Here is a 24,003-nt window from a genome sequence, read left to right on the forward strand (position 1 = left end):
GGCATTGGGCGCAAAATCTACCGCCTTTATAAATGACCTTTATGGCTTCGTTGCATTTCGTTTTTTGATTTTTTTTTGTGTCTGCTTGCGTTGTCTTTGTCTATTGACACTTTTATGTCTCCCCCGTCATCATCACACGCATTAATAGTTACGTTATACATGCCAGTAGGCTTTTTCGGTTGTCTAATCATTTATTTATGATCCGGACCGCTGTGAAGAAGGAATACAAAAAAAGGCACTTAAATGTAACTAGCCATTGTAGGAAACCTATAGACCTTTAAAAAAAGCTAGGCTCACGTTTTATCGCCGTATCACTAAATCAGGCGCGTACCAAATACCACCGGTGGCTGTGGCTGCGGTGCTCGGTGGCTGTGCCACGACGCAGTCTAATCCACTTCTGTTCGTGATGAAGGATTTCGTACGCGCTATCTCCTGCGTGCTGGTACCCGTTCTTCTGGGCCCGGTATCATGCATAGATGCGAGCAACCCTTTCCCGCCAAGGCCCGTCAACGCAGATGACTGGCGCCAACTTCCAGAATTGGCCACCACTGCCCTATCGACGCTGCAGCCCGGAAACTGGGCGCTCGAAAGTGCTCTAACAGCTACGCCGTCATCGACTTCAGCAAGCGCAAAGCGTATAAATCCCCCCCCCCCCCCTCCCCCAACAGCCGGCCGCGCTCTGTGGGCTCGGTGGCCGTGCCACGACGCAGTCTAATCCACTTCTGTTCGTGATGCATGTCAGTAATCAATACTGTATCTTTGCTAAAAAACAAGCAACCGATGCCTTGTTCAGCTACCGAGCCCCCAGTGCTGTGTTTGCAATATTTCTGATTGTATGAACATTGTGTTCTCTCTGCTGTTACTGTTGGGTGGAGATATTGAAACTAACCCTGGTCCGACCACCCTAGAGGAAATAATGACTGAACTTAAAAGCCTGTCTTCCGGTCAATCCCAGCTCATTGGCGATGTACAAATCCTGAAAAGCCAGCTATCTACCACTGATAAAGCCATTTCCGAACTAGGCAAGAAAATCGACAGTCTAAAATCCCACTACCGTAGTGTCGACACACTCCGAACCGATCTTCACGCCATGGCCGCCGCCGCCTCCCAGACAGCTACCCGGGTCTCTGTACTGGAGGCTCGACTGGACGATGCGGAGAATCGTTCCAGACGGAACAACTTGTTGTTTTACGGCATAGCGGATGACAAGCCATCCGAAACGTATGCGCAGTCTGGGGAGCGTATTACTGGGTTTTGCAGGGACCACCTAAAAATAACTGTCGAATCCAAGGATGTCGAGCGTGCCCACCGTCTTGGCCGCCACTCGCAAGACCGGTGTCGGCCTATTATTGTGCAGTTTACATCCTTCAAAACAAAGGAAGCTGTCCTTACTAATGGTCCCCAGCTTAAGAACACCGATTTTAGCATCGGGGAGGATTTCTCGCATCGGGTCCGGAACGCACGGAAGCATCTTCTGGCTTTTGCTAAATAAAAATCAGGTCCCTTCCTTTTACGGTATCAGACCCTTTTTGTGGGCTCCAAACGATGCGTATTTAACGAGGCAACTGAAAATGTAAAAGAAAGCTCGTAGTAATTGCCTTCACGCCCCAGATATTCTAATGGTCCCGTTTTTGGTCAGAAAGCTAATCTTTCTTTTTCGGTAATTTTCACCAACATACGTAGCTATCTTTCCAAACGCGACCACGTGTCCGACCTTGTATCTTCATCTAGTAATAGCCTACTTATACTAACTGAAACGTGGTTGACCTCTGACGTCACCGACAGCGAAATTTTGACAGACTTGCCTCACTTTATTCTTCTTCGAAAAGATTGTCCCGGCACCCGTGGCGGCGGCGTCCTGATTGCTACAAACGAACAACTTTCAAGCTCGCTTATAAACATTGCCTCCGACCTCGAAATATTGTGGTTACTCTTTCGTTCCGTACCACAGTCCGTACTATTAGGTGTTCGTTATAGGCCTCCCGAAAGCTGGCGCGCAATGGTACTTTAGCCGAACTTACGGCCAAATACCCAAATGCTCGCGTCCTCCTCTTGGGGCACTTCAATTTTCCTAACATTGATTGGCTTAAACTAACTTCATCTGCACCCAATGCAAAGGAAACCAACGATTTCCTTGATGTTTGCCTCAACTTTAATCTCACTCAGGTGATAACACAACCTACACGTGTTACTGAAGATACCGCTAACATTCTTGACCTAATCTTAACAACTGATCCGTAGAGCCTGTCTTCTATAACATATTTTGATGAAATAAGTGACCATAAGGTCATTCACGCTAATTTTACTTTCGTTCCTCAAATGCACCATGCCTGCCGTAAAACTATTAGGCTATACGACAAGGGTAACTACGGGGCCATCCCTCGTGAACTTGAAGCCTTTCTTCCGACGTTTCGAGATGGTTTTTGGGAGCGATCCATTAACGATAACTGGTTAATCTTCAAAAACAAATTAAACCAGCTAGCTGATCAATTTATCCCTAAAATAACTTTCCGTCCCACCCACAAAAAACCTTGGTTTACTAAAACATTAAAAAGGCTTGAAAATAAGAAGAAACGCCTCTTTCGGGCTGCGAAGAATAAAAACACTGACTCTGCATGGGAAAAATACAAGGTTGCCGAGAAAGCATATTCAAGTGAAGTGCGCAACGCCAAGCACTCATTCTTCCGCACGGAACTACCGAAAATACTTACTGATTCACCGAAGCGTTTCTGGCAAATAATAAACCCACATAACACGCCCCCTATCGCCCTTACTAATGATTCTGGTCAAGAATCAAGTTGTTCAGAATGTGGCAATATATTAAATGCCGCCTTTTCGTCTGTGTTTACGAATGAATCTATCCCCGTTGAAACAGAATTAGTCCCTGTTAATCTGCCTGAAATGCCACCCTTTAACATAGGTTTCAATGGTATCCTGTCTTTAATAGAAAAAATGAAACTGTCATCCTCGGCGGGTACCAATGAAATTACATCCAAGCTGTTAAAGAACACTAAGCACATATCAGCCGAGTTTTTACTTTTGCTGTTCTCCCAGTCGCTTTCCTCAGGTATCCTGCCTTTCGACTGAAAGTGTGGGAAGGTCATTCCGGTTCACAAGACAGGTAAAAGAGACTGCCCGTTAAATTGTCGCCCCATATCATTAACCAGTGTTTGTTGCAAACTCATGGAACATGTCATATACACTCATATCATGCATTTTCTTCATTCTAACAATTTATTTCGTTCCTCTCAACACGGATTTCGAAAAGGCCGCTCATGCGAACCCCAACTAGCCCTTTCCTTCCCGACCTGCATGCTAACCTCGGTGGTAACCTCCAAACTGATGCTATTTTTCTTGATTTCACTAAAGCTTTCGATAAAGTTCCACACCAGCACCTACTAAAGAAACTTTCTCAATTAAATCTACCAGCTGAGCTTCTTAATTGGATTACTCAATTTCTGACTAACCGCTCTCAGTTTTTTTTCGTTAACAACGTCAAATCTAACTCTCTTTCTTTTAAGTCTGGAGTGCGACAGGGATCTGTCCTTGGCCCGCTTTTGTTCCTAATCTACATTAACGACTTGCCTAACAATTTATCCTGCAACCTTCGCATGTTCGCAGATGATTGTGTTATCTACCGCAAAATAACCAACACATTTGATCAACCACCACTACAGAATGACCTTAATGAAGTATTAAACTGGTATGACCGTTGGCTTATGACCCTTAATCCCAACAAATGCAAATTATTTTCCTTCCACCGCCGCAAAACTCCACTCCGATTTTCCTATGAAATTGCTAACGTACCCGTCGAAACAGCCGTATCCTATAAGTATCTTGGTGTAACGTTAACCCTTGATCTTTCCTGGCGAAGGCATATCACTAACATGATTTCATCAGCCAACCGACCATTAGGATTTCTAAAACGTCACCTACGTCACTCACCGTATCACCTGCGTCTTGTGGCCTACCAGTCGCTAATCCGGTCCAAACTAGAATACGCATCACCCATCTAGAGCCCTCACCTAGTTTATTTGATCAACGCCATCGAAGCAGTGCAAAATCGCGCCGCTCGCTTCATTCATTCTTCTTATTCTTACGATGTCAGTGTCTCATCCCTTAAAAATGAATCCGGCCTGTCAAGTCTTTCCCTTCGACGCAGAATTGATACTTTGTCACTGTACCACAAGTTGTACCACAGCTGACTCCGCCAACCACCTTACATCGCTCCCGCCGCACTCATTTCCCCCCGCACTGGCCATCCACTTCAAGTCTTCCGACCCCGATCTGGCACCTCAACATTTTCTGCATCATTTCTCTGCCGCGCCGCCAAAGAATGGAATGACCTTCCCCACGATGTAGTTTCAATCACCTGTCCATCACGTTTTATTCAAAGTGTGTCTATGCACCTGCAATGTTAACCTGTGGCTTTTGCATCTATGTTGAACAACCCACCACTTATGTAACACTCCCCTGTGGGGTCTTTAAGGAAATAAAGTGAAGTGAAGTGAAGTGAAGTGAATTACTCTCCTTATTGCGCCTTTGCCACTTGCACGTTCATTAGCCGCATGCGCTCAGATCGCTACAGGAGTTTGTACACGGTACAAGTTTGCCTGTCTCAAGTTTATGTGCAAATACATTTTGTATCAGGATAATCGGAGCACAGTTGTAATGAGGAATGCTTCTCCCCCGTCTTTGTTGAGATGGGTTCTTTTTAAATAAAAAAGTGGCACTCTCCTGATTTTCTGCCTATCAGCTACAACAAAAATGCGCACATATTTGCCAGAATTCGATATTTGGCTGAATAGTGAGTTTTGTAGGACCAGTACTTAGTTTGAGTATTTAAGAATAAAAGGTAAAATAATTATTTGTTGGCTGACCACAAACTCCAGGATGAAAAAAGCCAACAGCATACAATCGCGCTTCGGTGCTCGAAACGATCAGGTCGAAGTGGGGTAGGAAAGTAGAGTGATGTGTCACGGCCGTCTTCTGCACTGGGTTCCGTTCACATTACTGACGTCACTGGCTTCTCCATTTCTTTATATCGTCACTTCCTACTCGGGAGTTCTTTCGGTACATTAAGGGTTCACCGGCTGAATCACGAGGCTTACATTTAGTGCCCGTGATTGCATTCAAGGGGGCGGAAACTATCGGAACTTTTGAAAAGATATCCCTTAGTGTAATTCTTAAGCGATGTGCGGCGCGTAACAATGCATTCCTCCCTCACGACGATAGTGGTGACCTGCATGAAGGCCAACGCATACACTTGCCCACTTAAAACAATACGTTTATATCGTATCGCCTTTGCTTTATTTCAGCCAGCACTATCGACGGGTCATCGACTATATGCGCGGCATTATTGTGTTTTAATATATATGTGCGGGAGAAATGGCGGAGAAGGAGAGCGGCTAGATGGGCTTGCATCGCTTGGTCGGTGGGTACCCTGTTCAGCGTGTCTTAACCGCGTTGTTTGCGCAATTTCTTTTGTTTGAAATAGTGAAATATACTTACATGGTTTAAAAAAAAGTCATTGCATGCTTTTCATGTTCCGCTATCAAAGTTTGGTTCAAGTTGCAGCACTAAACTAAAGCAGTATAAATTGCACAGTTTAACACATTAACTCCGTTTGGTTTGTATGAAGCTGTGCAGCTGCCCTGGGGTTATTACATTTAATGATATATTGTTAATTTATGCTGGGGTTAGTGTGCTATGTCCCGCACATTAACGCTAAATATACAGGTAGTGAAGTGTAAATCAGTAGTGCAAATCAGCTTACCATTACCAATACGCAATACAAACATCCCTGAATTCGCTTCACTACACAATACAGGAATGAATAAACATCACCAAAGAAGCAAACGTAATGATAAGTGTAGTATGAAACAGGTACACCTGCTATAGACCATATAGTGCTCCTAAAATAAAGCATGCATTTTACGGCAGACTTTATATTTTTTGGAAATATTTTACGGGTGTGTCCCATTGTGGCCAATCACTGTGGAAGAAGTCGTGCTAGACTTGCAAATGTCGCAGCTCCGACAGAATTTTTGATCACCAGTGGTAGCAAACGGCGGGGCTGCTAAAGGCAAGCCTCGGTTACTGATGGAATGAAAGAGACTGATATTTGTTAGAACACGACTACGAATATGGCAGAGCGGCCGTGGCGTTCAGACTAATAAAATCATTAACTTTGTTAGGAGAATGGGCAGTGGTCCACTCAGAGAAAACCAAACAAGAATACTGATTGAGGATGAATACTTTAGCACGCTCCTTCGCAGCTTGAATTTAGCATCAATACCAGTAAGATTACGAACAATGAGATTACGAGATTGCGAACACAGATTTTACTGTAAATTCATGAGTCAAAACAAGTACTATACTGGAAGTGCGACGGTACTCCTGTGCCAGAGAAAATGAGTAACAGTGACATAATAAGAAAGGCTACGTTCCTACCAGAATACATGATTCGTTTTGAACTGCGGTGCTGTCGTAGGTCGAGCCTGTTCTTAAAGGGACCATGAAGACAAAATGCAAGTTGGTTTTATTCGATAGATTTCTTGTTCTATAGTGCCCCAGCGCTTTTCCAGAAGCAAACGATGCTTTATTCACTGCGAAATGAATCAATTTAAGCTGAAAGTTTTATTCGCGCGCGAAAATGTGTGTTTGAACGACGTTTGCAATGACATCGTAAGAACAGTTCTTTCAGCTAAACTTGGTGTGGAGCGCAGACTTGCTTACTGCTAGTCAACCTAGATGGCGCCACGACACCACGGCAAGCTGTTTACTGCCTTCGGTTTGTTTGTGACCGTATTTAACCCGGCTTGTTTTCGACCAGGGCGAATATAATCATTTCGTAAAACACGGTGCTCGCTCGAAAAATATGGTCACGTAAGACACTCGCTTGCGTCAATCGGCCAGTGTCGCTTGAGGCAACCAAAAAACCCCGCAGTGCTGCGCATCTAAACGAGCCATATTGCGCGCAGTACAAACAGCAGTAAGCATCGGCACTTCTGTGTTTACGTATGCTTTCGTAACTTTCACTGTTTGTCCCACTATTCTTACTGATATAAAAAGAGTGTGGCCTAAATTTAAGCGCAAATAGGTCGTTCAGCGTGCTTATAAGTTCTGCCTATTTTGCATTTGCTTTTTTCCGGGCTCCGCCAATCGCAGAGCTAGGTGGTATGACATCATAGGTTTTGTTGCGAGAAATGAGGTAGTTGGTCGCATGGTCATTCCCTTTTAAGTGCAGAGCACTTGATGGGCTCGCCTTGTCGTAGCTCGCTAACGGTCGATGCGACGGCCGGAATCATGCGGCACAGCGAGATAACGTACCCAAGTAGAGCCTGATGTACTCTCGTCAGGAAATCACGCTGAGGCTTCGAAAACCACGTGGTTTAAACCGTTCGAACCTCGTGAACCGCTGGCGCTTGTCATACATACCCTTGTTGTTTAGCGCAAAGAAAACTGCAGGTACATTTCAGGCGAAAGCTGTGTATAAAACCGATAGTCCGCGCGTTCATTTAGGTAGGAACGGTCGTTGGCTTGGATTTTACGATACTAAGCGAAAAAAGCATCCGCGGAATGAAAAAATGCATGTTCGAAACGCCGCAGAAAGACTCCAGACACGCAAGAAAAGAAAAACGCACGTTCGAAATGCCGCAGAAAAGCTCCAGCTGCGCAAGACAACAGTGGCGCGTTCGAAACGCCGCACAAAGGCTCCAGCCGCGCAAAAAAAAAAAAAATGGCGCGTTCGAAATGACGTAGAAAGGCTCCAGCCGCGCAAGAAAAAAATTACGCGTTCGAAATGACACAAAACAGTTCCAGCATACGAAATTAAAGCAAGCACAGAAAGAACAGAACTCCCGCTGGCGCAGTTTCAGGGAGCCCCTTTAGATCTGTCAAGGTCGTGCGTCACGCATAGGTAGTCGCAGGTTCGCTGACCCGCCGGCGGCGTGGCAGATACCAGTTGACAGACCACTGATACAGTTAGGAGTGATCTCGCACAGGCGAGTTTCCTCTCCCTTTCGCTAAGGGAGAAAGAGGGGAAGGAGCCTCTGACGTTCAGCTACCGATTATTTTTCGCGAACCGCATAATTGCGCTCCTGTGATCGCCTAACAGGCGCTTACAGGAGAACCGACGCGTAGGAAACACAGCAGCAAATTTCACACTGTGGGGAAATGATATTAATTTTTAATAGCGATGCTACTTAAGCTGGTGATTTTGCCGGCGATAGTGCACAGGAAAGCCTCGCCTAGCGATGGCGTCATCTTTGGCACCGGCACCTCCGTTTTACCGTAGCTTTCCCTCACCGCGATTGGGCGGTTGTGGCGTCAATGTCCAACGAGACGAAAAATCCACCGAGTCGGAAGGTCCAGTCCATCACGTGATCGGTGAGACGAAATATCCACCGAATCGGAAGCTCCAAGCGAGCCTGAATGTCCATCGAGGCGAAAAATAAACCGAGACGAAATGTCCAGCAATAAGATAAGTTTAGTGTACTCATTCGGATAAAGCGAATAGCGATAGCTTTGAATCAGTTGTGTAAAAGTTTACCCCATCAAACCTAACTGAACGTTTTAGATGCGACTGCTGCTCATTCACTCGCCTTGTCCCTACATACCGCGTTGTCCGTCCACACCCCTACCCCTACACTATAAAAAAAATAGTTAGCGGCGCCCGCTTTCGATCCCACAACCCTGTGTGTAAAACGCAAGGTACATGGTGTTCTTCCCACTGCGCCACAAAACCGAGACAGAATCGAATGCTACGAACGCGCCTTACATCCTTGACTCATTCAAACAACGTCAAGATGCTGCTGATACATCGCATGATGGGGCAATGATTAATACTTGCAATAAAATGGAATGGATGACTTTATTACAGGAGGAGGCCAATAGGCCCTGGTGTGGGGCACGGGGAAAAGGGGAGGGGAAGATTGTTCATATAAAGTCTGCACTACACTGTGAGCGTTCACTTAGCACGATATGCACAGGTGAAGTTGTGACGAGGGCACTCTACTACGACCATGATTGGGGTATCCAAAAGGAGCCGTTCAGGAGCCACAAGGGGTGTGTTTGGGGGTACATCTAGAGAGAGGGTGAACGATCCGCCATCATACTACTTTATAGAGACCTGTTTTGAGGCCGAATTCTGTAATCTTCTGTAAAATTTGGGGGTTGTTTCTGACGTGTTGGACATGTTCTTCAGAAGTCGTCGGGCGTACGTGCGTCGTAAGGAACTGGTCGCGGTCAGTCGAGTAAGCTGAACAAGCCCAGATGAGGTGGAAAAGATTCGGTGTATTGTTGCTGCCACAGTAGGGGCACCGACGACTAGCAAGGTGCCTATGCGTTGTCCATTTGGAGATGACGTCCGGAGTGTAGGCCGAGTCAGCGTAGACTTTATTAGCGAAAATTTCTCCTGTTCTTGGCAGGGACTGCAGAGGAGCAAGAAAACCAGGTGGTGAGGCGTCGGCAAGCCGTTGCCGGCTGAGGTTCTTAATTCGACGGTATTTTTGCTGCCAGTCCATTTCGCATGCCTGTTGGGGCTCAGGTCTTCCTTGGATGGACACGGGAACCATGGGAGGATTGCGTAAACACTCCCGGGCAGCATTATGCGCCGAATGGTTTCCGTCCGCTCCATATGTGTGAGCAGGAGTCCAGACCAGGCGTATCTTGAACCCTTCGTGAGTGAGGTCACGAATTTTGTAAAGAATGTTGGTGGCCGTAGAATTGGGCGAGAAGGACCTGTTCAGTTCCCGTAGAGCGATGTCGGAGTCAGTGATGACACGGAACTTGTTGGTGGTGATAAATGCGGTCGCACTTTGTATGGTCTGAATGGCGCCGAGGATTCCGAAAAGTTCGGCTTCATCAGTGAGACCGTATGTGTTTGTTATATTGCGAGAGCCATTAAGCTGGGGGACGTCAGGGCAGGTCCAGGCCACCGCTGCTGTTGTTCCGTTGATGGATGCGTCGGTAAAAATGTCTATTTCATCGGGAGCTTTGTCGTTGGCGAGAGTGCGGACATATTGTTCCCGTACGGCGCGGTTACGGCGAGAAATGGGTCGGCGCCTGAGGTGGCCCAGGGCGGGTCGCTCCCAGGGTGGAATAGCAGGTGGAAAAGTGTCAGCATTAAAAGTACTGTTTAATGTGTCCCACTTCAAAATAGATTGTCCTTGAGGCACGTGTTCAAGGTGCTTCTGAAAGCGGAGTGTCGTCTCCTCTACCAGGTTAGCGATGGGGGGAAGCGAAACTGCTTCCGACAGTACGTCTGTTTTGGTATGGAGTGGAAGCCCCGAGATGGTACGGATTAGATGTCTGTTGAGGATGTTCAGCTCGTTTAAATGGCGGGGACGCAATTCATAAACGGGGAACCCGTACGTCAGTCGTCCGTGCGCAACGGCACAAGCAAGCATGAGACATGCATTCTGACGTGATCCGCCATATTTTCCAGAGATTCGAGTTATTAAGTGTAATGTGGAGCGCCAAGTTGTTCTTAAATGGCGAATCCACGCAGCAGGACTATTACAGCTGCTTATCTGCAACCCCAGGAGCTTAATAATTCCATTTTTAGAGGTAATAACCTTGTTGGCCACTTGAAGTTCGATGGTTTGATCCGGGTTCGTCGCGCGCTTGCCGTCCACGCTGAGGAATTCCGTCTTAATAGGAGATAATTGCAGATTGAATGTAGCGAGGGTGCGCTCCAAGCTGAACACAGCAGCTTGAAGCTCAATTTGCATACCTTCCTTGGAGTCATAGTCGGCAGCTTCTGTCCACACGACGATATCATCTGCATACATGGCGAACCGTGCAGCAGAGTCTGTTTCGAGTGTGCGAGCAACGCGGTTCATAGCCAGGTTGAATAGTAGAGGTCCAAGAATCGAGCCTTGAGGAACGCCTCTGTCAAGGTAGTAGGTTGTGGGCGTTGCGTCCCGCGGGTTGAGACGAATGGGTCGGTGCTCTAGAAAGCAACGAACCCATTTCTGCGCCTTTTTACTGGGGAAGGCAGCGGCCAATTCTCGGAGTATGCCCTCTTGGCTGACGTTGTCGAAAGCCTTGTGAATATCGAGAGCGACGATGCAGTCAGGAGTACTCTTGCGGGATGTTCGGTTCACTACTCGACGGAGAAGCCAAAGATAGTCGTGCGTTCCCAAATTAGGGCGGAAGCCAGTTAAGGCCGGGTGAAACCAACCAGTCGTCTCGAGATAATGTTGAAGCCTGTTATTGATCATTCGCTCTATTAATTTGCATAGGACAGGGGTTAATGCAATAGGCCTAAGGTTTTCGGGTTTACGAGAGTCTTTGCCCGGCTTGGGTATAGGATGAATAATCGACGTTTTGAGATGCTCAGAAACTTCTCCAGTGTCCCAGGACTGGTTTACGAGAGCCAAAAGTGCCTCTTGCCCATTAGGTGGTAGGTTACGGACATCCTGCCATTTAATTCGGTCGTGACCTGGTGCTGACTTCGGCTTTCCCTGTGACATAGCGACTTGGAGCTCGCTCAAAGTGAATGGGGAGTCGAGGTCTCCAAGGGTCGTAGGAATCTCGATAACAGGCAGGGGACGAAGAGCCGCTTTGTCGGTAGTAGCATGGGGGAAAAAGGTCGTTATAAGAGTTTTTTCAACTTCAGGGTAGTCATAGTGCAAGCACATTTCCTGTACGATCTGCAGTCTTGCCTTTGCTCGACCGCTTAGACTTCGAAAAAGGCCCCATAGGCGCGAAAGACCTCTCTCCTGTCCAAGGCGTTGACAGAGATTGCGCCAATTTTCAGACTGAAGAATTTTCTGGTATTCATTTATCTTCTTGTAGTGGCGTTTAAGTTTCATGAGATCTTTGTGGCGTTTTCCGTGTGTTCAATATTTTTTTGTGAGGCGTTCAGCAGTACGCAGGAGTCTGTGCATGTGCGCATCCGGTAGATCGACTTCGACGGTACTAGTCACGGACTCTAGAGCCAAGCTGCGTGCTTCATTCAGGGTGGCGACAAACTCAGATAGGTCAGGTTGAGGAGCCGTATGAAATAGTGAACGGAATACATTCCAGTTGACGGCAGTATACGTACTCTTAGTGCGTAATTTTTTACCGTTTAGGTGGACCAGAATCGGGAAGTGGTCGCTGCCCCACGTACACGTCAGGGCCTGCCATCTTTTTACTATGCCCGGTGTAGCGATGGTAAGATCCGGAGTGGTATCTTGTTGTGAGCTGTGAAGACCGACTCGAGTAGGAACGAAAGGTTCATTGCACAGTTGTAGGGGGCTAAATTCCAGCGTTTGTTGCAAAAGCTTTCCACGGAGATCACAATGGGAGTAACCCCATAGTGTGCTTTTAGCATTAACATCTCCACCAATAATAACCGGGCCGTTAAAATTTAGAGAAAATATGTGCGAAATCCAATCATATGAGTCCCTTGTTCCTGAGTTGCATTGCGGCCGGTAGTAGACTGATACTACGAGCAGAGGTTTGCCACGTGGCGGTTCAATGCGAACGACGACGACTTCTCTGTTAGGATTACTTGCTGCATCCCATCGGTGCTGAACAGATTGGCAAGAATTATGTACCAACACGGCTGTCTGTCCAGGTGCATTGGGAACTTTCGCCGGGTTTTTGGGGGTGTAAGTGATTTTAGGATCCATGTACGTTGTATAGTTGGGAATCCTACATGAGCCTCTCGTCTCCTGCAGAAGTACGGCGAGTGGACAAATTGAAGATATCTGTGAGGTGAGTAGCGGTCCATTTTGAGTGAAACTACGACAATTCCATGGCATTATTAAACGGCTTGGGGGCATCGAGTGGGGAATCTATTGAGGCGGCTTATTTTTACATATCGTAGTATGCGGAGTGACCATTTGTGTGACTTTGTGCATTTCCTCCACGATCTTCTGTATGTCTTGTCTCAGAGTGGTAAATTGACCCTGAAGATCCGCAATATTGTTGAAAGCCCTTTGCCATTCCTTGGATGCTTCAAACTTTAGTTGCGCTTCTCGTTGCGCCAACACTTCTTGAGTAATGAAAGGCGTGGAGCTGAAGCCTGTCAATTGCGAAGCTACATCTGCTTTTTTGCGTGAAATGCGAGAACGGCTCTGTCGGGCAGATTTAGGTGCAGATTGGGAAGGGGAAACAGACTGACGACGTGTAGCCGCTCTTCGGAGGAATGCAAGCTTTTTACGCAATGCCTCAAGCTCCGAACGAAGCTCCTGAAGGTTTTGTTTTAGCTGCGAATTTTCCAGCACTATGGGATGGTCATTCGGTAGCGGCATTATGGGGTTATGGCCGGCTTTCTGGGTGGATCCTGTGACGGCGGTAGCCCAGGAGACACCACTAGTGACATGTCGATGCAAGGCTTTACTGCTGCGTTTGGGTTCTTGATCGTTTTGAGGGTCCGTTTTAGACACTTTGTCTTCCTGTTTGGGAAGGCGACTGGGACAGACATTGCTAACCGCTAGGTGACCATCTGCTTGACACGCGACGCAAAAGGTCGTGGACTCGCACTCTCCTTCAGCAGCGTGGGTGCGACCGCATTCTTTGCACACGCTGGGTGACGGACAGTACTTGGACATGTGTCCCAGACTGTGGCAGGTAAAGCACACCAACCTTTTGGGGCGGTACTCAGCCACGCGTACCAGTTCCATGTAGTATTTCACTACTCTGGGCAAGGTAGTCGAGTTAAATGTAAGAATGGCTCTGTCCGATTTGCCGATCTTCTGGACACGAAGAACTTCAGCTTGTTCACATCGAATCCAGCTGTGGATTGCTTCATTACTTTCATTCGGGTCTACTCGGATGACACCTCGTATGGTGTTCTTGTTGGAGGGCATGAGTTCTATCGCCACTTCGATAGTTTCGATCTTCCCGTTCTGGCGGAATGAAAGGTGATCTATTTTGGCTAGCTTGTTTGCATGGCTTTCATCGTACAGCGTTATATGCGCGCTGTTTGCAGCATCATCAAATGTTACGGCTGCCATTTCAGCTAGTTCGGGGCTGGGGGCTGTGAGTCCGATTGCGCTAGCGATAGCGTGTCGGGGGATGTTCCTAATTTTAATCTTGGCCAAAGGTCTCAGTTGTAATAGATGGCGGGATCGACTCACCCGATCAGTGCGTGTGGGCTGCCTTTTCTTGGCTAGGGGAACTCGTTGCCATCCCTCTTCGTCAGTAGTTCCGTCGTCCTCTTCAACTTCTTGCATTTGGTCTTCGGTGATGTCCTCTTCGTAGTTGTCCGTTTCAGAAACTTGTCGGGTAATGGGGGTCTGGTTGAGTTGGACCTCTTGCAAGATTTTTGCGCTGGCCATTGTAGACGCTGCGTCGTCTTGAAGTTGCGTCGAACAAAGCGCCAACTTAGATGTGCGGCTGCCCGCAGCGGCCGTGACAGCCACGCATGCAGCCTCTTCGCCGAAATCTGCAGTCCGAGTGGGGCGAGGCCGTGAGAGGCGGCGGAAGGTTAGGCCTAACCGCCGGCTGGGGTAGTCGGGCCTTGGTTTTGGGCGGCTGGAAGATCCAGCGGGCCAAATTTTCGGCTCAGTGGTGTCAGCACACATTCACGGAAGCTATGGAACACTGCATTAGGGCCAACGTCGCAGCAAAAAACGCGGACACAAGCGAAAAACTCAGGAGCATGAGCGAAGCAATAAAAGAAAAGAAAGAAAAGAAGCTCCCACTTACAGCAACAATGATGGAGTAAAGGTCGTTGCGACAGCGAAGACCCAAGCATACCACTTAGAGAGATTGACCAAGATTGGCCAATAAAACATAATAATAATCATAAAACATAATAATCATACGCGTTCCCGACACGTTTCACGCGATTTCAGAATCAATCCAACGGAAACACCAAGTGAACCCCACGATGCGTCGCATCTACACAGGGTTCCCCTCGCGGGGAGGTGGGCGCAATTTAGAAAATTTTGTTACATGCAAGTAGCACTCAGTTTTGCGTCCATGTAACCTGTTGCACACAAACATATTGATTGATTGATTGGTTGATTGATTTATTGATTAATCGATTCATTCATTAATTCGTTGGTTTCTTTGATTCATTCATTCCTTGATTGATTGATTGATTGATTGATTGATTGATTGATTGATTGATTGATTGATTGATTGATTGATTGATTGATTGATTGATTGATTGTGGGTTTAATGCGCTGAAGCTACAGAGGCGATCGGAGGCGCGCTGTAGTGGAGGGCTCCGGATTAATTTCTACCACCGGGAGAACTTTAACGTGCAGTAAAATCTCGAACACACGGGCGTTTTCACTTTTCACGTCTATCTGAAAAGCGGCCGCCACGGCCGGGGATCCATCCCGCGGCCTCAGGCTAAGCAGCACAAACGTGAGTGTATTGTCCCGCGATGTTTAATCTCTGTCTCACACTGGTCAATTTCAGCAATATCATCTGCCCATAAAACAAACAATAAAGTTTCGTTTTGAGTACTGCAATCCGTTGGGTTCCTCACACGCAGTGTGTTCGCATCACTAAATACACGTGAATATTTTCGACAGACAAACATATTGCGAAATTACCCGTAGGTTAGAAAAACGAACTTCTTGCACTTGCCATTTTCTTTGAAATCAACGCATGATCTATCCTATTGAGTTGGCCGGCTCACTAAAAAGCGTGATTCAAGTTAAGCTTGACGGGAATAAACGCGCAAATAAATGCAGCTCGAAAGACATCTAAATGCATAATTGAATCGGTTCAGCATCGGCAACCATGGCCTGTCACTCTTTCGCTCCGTTGTTTCAAATAAAGCCGTTCATTATTGTACAGCGGTATCTATTACATGGGCGAAAGGCGAAAGGGATCCGAAGATGACAAAAATTTTCGAAGTGGTAACATTTAGTTGAAACTGGAAATGTGCGAGCAAAGGATACTGTTCGGCTTGGCGGACAGCCGTGAAAGTGGGAGGAGGGAGTACGGACTAATTTATGATGCCTAATTGATTTGAACATACGCTCCACTCGTGCTACATAGACGTTTTTCTTATGCTACTTTATCGGTCTACTGCCTAGTTTATGCTTTGAAAAGGCGACTGTCGTTGCCAGGAAACAAGCCGAAACTTCGTGTTTGCCAGAGCAGTACCTTATTCATGCACTGAGCCTCTTGTCCAGCTTTCCGGCTCACGGCCAGTAGCACTGGCTTTGGTCACCACGTGCCGCAATGAGTTCAGTTTTTTAAATTTCCGGCTTCAGCGTCAACGTTTGTTTATCAAGCATAAATGTAGAAAGAAAAGAGCCTACTTCTTCCTGGCAATGCGAAGGTGGAGCCCCGCTCAGCAGACTGGGAATGATAAGGCAGCTGTAGCGCAGCACTGCCAAATAGTCGGTGTCCTAGAATAGTCTCTAGTGTGAATGGTTGATTGTCCAATCGGTTGAGCTAGGCAGCCAAAACACGTCTTTCTGATTAATACTGCAGGCAACCAGAAAGCACATGTTCGATTGACTCTTCAACCTCGCAGGCATCGCACTGGGCACTACTGGCCATCCCGATGAGGAAGGAGTAGGCTTTTGTGAAAGCCACCCCCAACCACAGTCTACAAAGTAAAGTAGACTGTGATCGAGACTGCCCACACGGAAGACGGCGTTGGAGTAGAGGGTCCTATTTATGGAGGCGCGGATGCACAAAGTCCGGTGTATTCCATTGAGTAATGGAGGTCCTCCGCGCGAACTGACGAAGCAGCCTAGCGGCATCAGTCCTTGCAAGAGGAAGCAAGATCGTCCTTTCACTGTCATCGCCTGCCCGGGCAGCTGCATCGATCAGCCGAAACATTGCCTGTGATTCCACAATGACTTGGCAACCACTGAAATACCATATTATGGCCCTTTATGACAGCCTGGTGAAATAATTCTCGAATTTCTGTCACCAGTTGGTGCAAAGGACCGTAGCGTAGGGCTGCTCGGAAGCTTTGCAGGGCACCTTTGGAATCGGTAAAAATGGACCATTTTTGGGGAGAAGCTTCCATGATGTATTGAAGAGCTTCACGGATGGCGGCAAGTTCAGTAGCCGTCGAACTCGTCACATGGGCGACACGGAATCGAATTTTGTTTGATTCTGATGGTATAACCACCGCACCTGCCCAGCTCGAGGACGTCACAGAACCATCTGTGTATACATTCTTCCGGTCATTGTGCTGTTCGTGCAGTAACTGCATAGAACACTTTCTGAGCGCCAGTGGTGGTAAGTCGGCCTTCTTTCCAATGTCCGGAACATGTAGGGCACACTAGAGCCAACCCCGCATAGAAAATGCAGGCAAATGTTAAAGGGTCTCTACTTGCCTGTTACTGCGTTGAGCCTAGTTGACTTTGGCTGTTCTCTGTTGCTCTCGATGGGCCGAGCATGACGTTCGGCCTTATGAGAACAAAGTGGTTTTTGCTGTCCAACTTGCTACATGTCGCGAGCACAGTCCCGGGGCGCCGTTTAGACCACGGCAAGCGCTTTCTAAGGCACACTACGCGCTACCTCAGTTGTCTTCTATATATGCTGTATATATTCCTGTACATAAAGTGTACATAATTTGGACATCACAGTTTGCCACGTCCGTCACGGCGACACAAGACGCGCCGGTGCGATCCTGGAGGAGGAAAAGTCCAAAAATTTACTATTGTGTATACACGATGCTGGATATACGGTGAATATTGGTCTTGTCCAACTCGTCACAAGGCCACTCGTCCTAGGCCAACTCTTCATAGGTAAACTGGTGGGGCATTTTGCTCATAGCTGCTCATAGGACATTTTGCATGAGGAATACTAATGTTTCTGGAAATGTCAGCACACAGAAAACTCTCATAAAGAGCTGTTTTCGATAGTTAGAAAATTGTTTGCGCCTGCTATCGACTTTATAAAAAAGGTATAGGTGAGTGCGCATAGCTTTTAACGCAGGAAGTTAGACTGAGTATACTTTCACACATTATTGGTTATATTGAAATGATAAATTGATTCAAGTTTTTATTATATGACGCAGAAAAATTAAGAAATATTGGTACAGATGACACAGTAAACAGGTTGAGCGTGAAATTAACAAAGCTGTTTATTGCTCTCCGTTAAGGCGTCAACTCAGAAGCGGATGTTCCGGGCAATATTGCGAAGCGTGTTGACTGGGGCTCCGCTGAGGGACACAAGGGTTGACTTGGTTTTTATTGACGTGATTTTACCTGACCCGATCCTTTAGGGCACTTTCCAGTCAGGGCTTTGTTTAAAAAGCAACGAAATCCAAGCACCAAAAAATTAATGAAGGGAACACTAACAAGATTTGAAGGTCGGGCACCTGTGCGCAACCTTCAGGATCATCAAAACGGTTGAAGTCCACGATTGCAGCGGATTTGCTCCTCCTTCGCTACCGCAAGGACATTTACTCTATTCTTGTTGCTATAAGTGTGAGCTTCTTTCTGTTTTTTTGGAAGTGTTGCACGAGGCCAATCTTGACCAATGCTTGGCTTGATAAACGTGCGTCGGGAACGTTGGGCGGTCGCTGCGAGGCACGCGCTCGCGAGTGCTCGACATTTTTGTTTTTTTAATGGTCGGGTGGTCGTCGCGAGGCACCCGCTCACGTGCGCTTGGTATTTTTTATTTGTCGGAGATTTCCGGACGCCGGAACCCATGGATGCCCAGAAGCTTCTTTGTTACAAAGACAATCTCCCGGGTGGACATACTTTATGTGCGCAAATTTCTGTTGCGGAAATTTGGGCACATAAAGTATGTCCACCCCGTTAGAGGGCCGCAAGATGCACAACCCCCCCGCATCGGCTCCGAGTTTCGCCCCCGCTTACGCTGGGTAATCGCTATCCACGCCATCGAGAGTGGTTCCACGGTAACCGGCAAGTCACGCGGATCACCTGGACACCACCATCTCGGTTATCGAACCACCAGAAGGTTAGTTTGGAGTGCCCGAAGTTCACACCACGACGCCGGCTTCGCTAGGTCTGATCAGGCCTAGCACCCTCGCTCTCGATCCTCATCGTCGCCGCCGCAGCTGCGCTCGTCCACCGGCCGCTCTGGCGCGTGCACGGCCACCGCGTAATATCCAATCATGAAGAACACCGTGGAAGGGGAAGAAATGGACCCCGCCGAGTTCGAACGACCAGGCTGGGCAACCATCAGGCACCGCCAGCATGTCCTACGCTCGGCTGCTCAGGCAACGGCGGAGGAAGTAAGTCCGCTCCAACTCTACTCGAAGAAACAATCCCACCGCAAGCGACCGGCTCAGCGGACACCGCCGGCGACGCCACTCCCGGCAACTGATATCAAAATTGTCCTACGTCCCCGAAGAGGCCTGGCCCTTGCGTCACTAGCACAGGCTACACTTGCCGACGCCATACACGTTCAAGCTCACGTTGCGCCGAACCGTGAAGACCAAGTTCGAGTGCAACAAACCGCTAACTACATCGTCATTAGCACCCCATCGGAGGAACGTGCCCACAAGTACGCAAGTATGACCTCCTTGACGGTCCGCGGGAAGCAATATGAGGTCTCTGCTCACGTAGCAGCTCCAGCCAACAGCGTACTCGGTGTCATATTTAATATCCCAGAAGACGACACGCCTGAGCAAGTGTTCAACAGCATATGTAGCTACAATCCGGACCTTCACATTCTTGACGCTAAGCGGCTGAACTCGTCAAACATGGCCCAGATCCTGTTTGATGGTCAGAAAGTCCCCTTTTGGATTCGGTATCGGTCTTCGCTCTACCGATGCAAGCCGTTTCGCCGCAAGACGGAAGCGTGTTATGCCTGCTGGTCCACGGGACACCGACAAGATGTGTGCCCCAATGCTCAAGTCGCTCCCCGCTGCCCCCGTTGCGGTGGCTGTAACCCCGCCGAACCCCACGACTGCTCCCCACGATGTATAGTCTGTGAAGGCCCCCACATCACCGGATCGGCTGACTGCCCACGTCGATATCAACCACGACGGCGGGCACCTACATACGCCCAAGTTGTCACAACGGGTGCTCCAGCCTTATCAAACCAAGGCCAAAGCGATAGACAGCAGTTTCCACCCCTGCTGAAAACCGGACCCGCCGGCCGCCAAGGTCTCCTCAAGGGATCCCCCCTCAAGCCACCAGCCGGCCAACCACAAGGAATTCATACCAAGCATAAGCATGCGCCTGCAGGTGAACAACAAGCCACCCCAGATCACCAGGTGAGCTGCCCGGTAGCGCCTGCCCACTGCTCGTCAATCAATCCCACACCGCCTTCCCTTAGCCCCTCACTGGATATCCTTCGGGAACTCAATGCTATCCGGGCTGAAATCTCCCTCCTCCGCCAAGAGAATGCGGCTCAGCGACAGGAAAACCAAGCTCTCAAATCGCTAGTATCCCCTAGGCAAGAGGATACCAATTCTCCCACCCCTCCTCCCCCTAAACGCAAGGCGGTCTCAGACGACAAGCCCTCCTCTGAATTGCCCCTTGCACCAGACGAACAAGTCCAAAACCAAATTACTGAGGTCGAGGTATCCTGTAAGCAGGCGCTGACGGAGCAAAAAGCCGAATGCTCGAATATTCATCAAGCCCTGCAAGCCGGCATATCCAATGTCCATGCTAACGTAGAGGCCTTACGCTTAGAATTGCGCAACAGCGTTCAAGAGCTCGTGAACAAAATTATTACCCTCTGCAATCCTAATCCCGCCCTCATCCTAAATTATGACATCTCCAGGGAATAAGAAGGACCTGCGGCACATTAGGGTCTGGCAGTGGAATTGCAGGGAGTATCGGCGAAAACGACAGGCCCTGCAACTTCTAACCCAGGCGACGGAAACTCCCCCTACGGTAATTGCGTTACAAGAAGTAGGCTCATTAGTTAAGCTCCCTGGCTATAAGGCATTTCAGGGTAACGGCAACCTCACAACAGCAGTACTAGTTCATCGCAATATTCCTGCTGAACGCACACAGTTTGATGGCATCGCTGTTCCCCATGATTTGGTGACTCTCTTTACGAGCAAAAGAGACGCTGAGAGGCTGTACATCCTCAACGTGTACAGCAGTCCGAAGGAAAGAGGGCATACATTTAATCTCATCTTCTCTTTTGCTAAACAGACGGTAGGACCCCATGCGCTTATCATAGTAGGCGATTTTAATGCGCCACATACAGCCTGAGGATACCACCATTGTACTCGAAAGGGCAGACTTCTCTGGGATCAGATTCAAGCACATCGGCTTACTACAGAATCGGACCCGTTGATTCCACCTAGGATAGACAATAGCGTGCAGCGTGATTCATCACCCGATCTCACCCTCACTTATCACGTCAAACACGCATGTTGGGCTTCCACTCCTGACACATTAGGAAGTGATCATTTCATCCTCCAAACGGACGTGACAGTAGCCAGTTTCGTGCGCCGCCGCCCTCGGCAGGCCTTTTTACCGAATTGGGACGACTTCCGGCAAGTACGCCAAACTCTCGATCCCCCCGAAATTAGTACATCTGGATTAGACAATTGGGCTCAACAAATGCTTAAAGATGCGCGGCACACAAGTATCGCGCTGGATCCGGAAATTCCTTCAGATGTGGTTGATTCCCACCTACAGCATTTGTGGGCTGCATATCGCAGTATACAACGTAGATGGCGCAAACAGAAACACAACAGAAAACTGCGCTCTAAACTATCTCGCCTCAATGCTGAAATTGAGCAGTACTCCGCCCAGCTTGCCCAAGATCAGTGGCTTGAAATCTGTAATCAAATGAAGGGAAACCTCGGAATGAAACGCACTTGGTACCTCCTCAGGCATCTATTAGACCCCTCTCATGCGAAGACCGAGCAGACCCATCGGCTTACAATGGTCACACAAAATTTCCCGGGTACCAATGAAGAACTACTCGACAAAGTTTGCTCTCTATATGTGCCCACTGGTGACACCCAACAGCTCCCACTATATAAAGGACCACCAAATACTGATCTTGATGCAGATATTACAGAAGCAGAGGTACGCAGCGCCCTCCTTGCTCTCCGGCCCGGGTCAGGCCCGGGGCCGGATGGAATAACCAATAAGATGCTCCGCAATCTGGACGACTCCTCAATATCGGCTCTTACAGATTATTTTAACCACTTTTGGAAGCTCGGTTATCTCCCCCAGGCATGGAGGCACGCCCAGATCACCCTCATTCCGAAACCAGGGAAGCCTCTTACCATCGATCACCTCAGACCCATCTCACTCACCTCATGCATAGGTAAAGTCATGGAGCACATCATCCTCTCTCGCCTCACGCTCCACCTTACATCTACTGATGCTCTTCCGCACTCAATGATTGGCTTTAGGCCCGGGTTATCCACCCAGGACGTCCTGCTCCAATTATCTCGAGACGTAATAACACCTACTACCAAGCGCGACACAGCAGCAATATTGGCTCTGGACCTTACAAAAGCCTTCGATCGGGTCTCGCACGCCGCCATCATGCGCGGTCTAGAATCGATGGCCCCTGGGGAACGCACTTACAACTACGTGCGTGCGTTCCTAACGTCGCGCACGGCGTTTCTCCAAGTAGGAGATCTCAAATCGAAAATTCTCTCTCTTCCTTCCATTGGTACCCCGCAAGGGGCCGTATTATCACCCCTACTCTTTAATTTGGCCATTCTTAATATTCCCAAACGCCTAGAAGTAATACCCCACCTTCACTACAGTCTCTATGCGGACGATATAACGCTATGGGTAACAGGCGATAGTGACGCACAAATCGAGTACACCTTGCAGCAAGGAGCCCAAGCAGTCGCCGAAGAAGCCTTGCTGGCAGGCCTTGCGTGCTCACCCGCCAAATCCGAACTGCTCCTTCTACCATCTAAATTGGGATCGCGGAGCCCCCCAAACATCGCAGTTTTCTTAGATGGTCACCTGATCACAGAGGTACCTGCCCTTAAAGTGCTAGGGCTGGCAATACAACGCAACCGAGGCAACACACAAGACATCTCAAAATTAAGCTCCCATGTAAATCAAACAATTGGACTCCTTAAACGAATTTCCGGTCGAAATCATGGGCTCAAAGAACAGGAGAGTCTACGGCTCGTAGAGGCGTTTGTCGTCAGCCGGATTACTTATTCCCTTCCCTACCTTAGAGTCACCAATGCGGATCTGGCGAAAGTTAATAATCTAATTAGAAAGGCATACAGGGCAGCACTGCGAATTCCCCAGAATGCACCCACTGCCAGACTTGAACGCCTAGGCCTCCACAATACGGCTCAGTAGCTGATTGAAGCCCATCACATCAACCAACTCCGACGACTTTCCACTACATCCACTGGTGAGCACATTCTAAAACGTTTGGGTATCCGCGCACCAGAGATCTCCGACCCGAAGGTCCCCATCCCAAGAACCACCCATGCCTGTCTCCGCGTTCGTCCTCTCCCACGGAACATGCACCCCGAGTACCATAGAGCTCGCAGGGAGGAGCGAGCGCGAGCACTGGCGAGGAAATTGCCCATCCGACCAGACATCATGTATGTCGACGCGGCAGAATACCGCCATCACGAAGGCTATGCCCTCGCAGCCATCAACAGCCCGGATAGCCCCCCTGTTACCTCTCTTACCGTGCGTACCACCTCCCCAGTGGCGGCGGAAGAGGCTGCAATAGCACTTGCGTTAACGACCCGGCCTACCCCAACAATTATAATCACAGATTCGAAAACGGCCATTCAAAATTTCGCCCGTGGGTCAATTTCCCTCGTGGCATCCAAAAACCACTCCAAAAATCCCCCGACCTCTCCGGTCGAACTCATTTGGACCCCGGCGCACACTGGTCTGGGAGGGAACGAGGCGGCCCGCAATGTGGCACGAGGGCTTACTATCCGTGCCGGGGCTAGCATCACCCCCTACCATGGTGCTCGATCCGCGAGGGACCGACTTATCACCTATCACGACATCGTCGTGCATTACCGCCTCGCCCGCCGCCATTATCCCCCCGCTCATCCAGGGCTTACCAACTATCAGGAACGCCTCTGGCGACTTTTACAAACGAATACCCTCGCTTGTCGGGCAGTACTGCATCGCATCTACCCCGCTCAGTATCCCTCACCGAACTGCCTCCTCTGTGGTGCCC

The 24,003-nt window shown here is 48.6% G+C and overlaps 1 pseudogene; it reads left to right on the forward strand.

Annotated features, from left to right (window-relative positions):
• The first annotated feature begins 406 nt into the window (after nt 1-406).
• On the forward strand, nt 407-1,591 carry LOC144163425 (uncharacterized; annotated as a pseudogene).
• The last annotated feature ends 22,412 nt before the right edge of the window (nt 1,592-24,003 follow it).

The sequence above is a fragment of the Haemaphysalis longicornis genome, unplaced genomic scaffold (assembly GCF_048455015.1).
Source record: "Haemaphysalis longicornis isolate Haplotype H1 unplaced genomic scaffold, Haemaphysalis longicornis Haplotype H1 scaffold_1, whole genome shotgun sequence".
NCBI lineage: Eukaryota > Metazoa > Arthropoda > Arachnida > Ixodida > Ixodidae > Haemaphysalis > Haemaphysalis longicornis.